At 20.5% G+C, this 764-nt stretch overlaps 1 protein-coding gene across 1 annotated transcript in view; it reads left to right on the top strand.

Moving 5' to 3' along the window:
• Positions 1–764, top strand: part of LOC107619863 (diacylglycerol O-acyltransferase 2D-like) — a 24,059-nt gene that overhangs the window by 12,820 nt on the left and 10,475 nt on the right. The window lies entirely within an intron of this gene.

Raw genomic sequence — 764 nt, forward strand, 5'->3', positions numbered from 1 at the left:
ATACTAGGTTTATATTAAAATCGATCACCAATATAAAATACACATTCAAAATGAATTAAACTACATATATATTGATAATTTAATTCGATATACATATATTATTTTTGTAAAAATAAATGCATAGAAATTAATAAAGATAACTTTTACAATTAATTTAGTTTATTTGAAATTAAGATTTTTTTCAATCATTTTGTGGATGAAAACAGTTAGTTCTACTTCTATGTATGTAATTAAAAATAAAATAAAATGATTATCTCAAATAATTATTACTTAAAAACTAAAAATTGGTTTTCTTTTGTGGTTTTAAATTGGCCGTAAATTAATTGTTGTTTTTATTAAGATTGTAAATTCACTAAATTTTTCCCATCAATCTTATACATGGTTAGTTGAGGTTATTTAATTTATAGCCAAATCAATTAAAGAATAATCTTCTTGACTAAGAATTTGGCAAATTGTAAGCAAAAGTCGTAGAATTATTAAATAAAATTGTTCAACACGTTCGTTAATTGTGTATGTTAATAAATGAGATTTGAAAGTTTATTTGGAGATAGATAAAAATAAATAAATTGTATAACGTGACATATATAGTTTTTATTTATTTATTTTTTTTTTTACAAAAGATAGAGAGATTCAAACTCGCAACCTTATTAGCAACACATATAATTTATTATTTATCATAAATTCATAATCATTATCCCGATAATTAATTAAGAGAAAAAAATGACTTTACTAAAATTATTTCCGCTCCTTTTTCGAAATACTTT

Source organism: Arachis ipaensis, chromosome B10, assembly GCF_000816755.2.
Source record: "Arachis ipaensis cultivar K30076 chromosome B10, Araip1.1, whole genome shotgun sequence".
Lineage (NCBI taxonomy): Eukaryota > Viridiplantae > Streptophyta > Magnoliopsida > Fabales > Fabaceae > Arachis > Arachis ipaensis.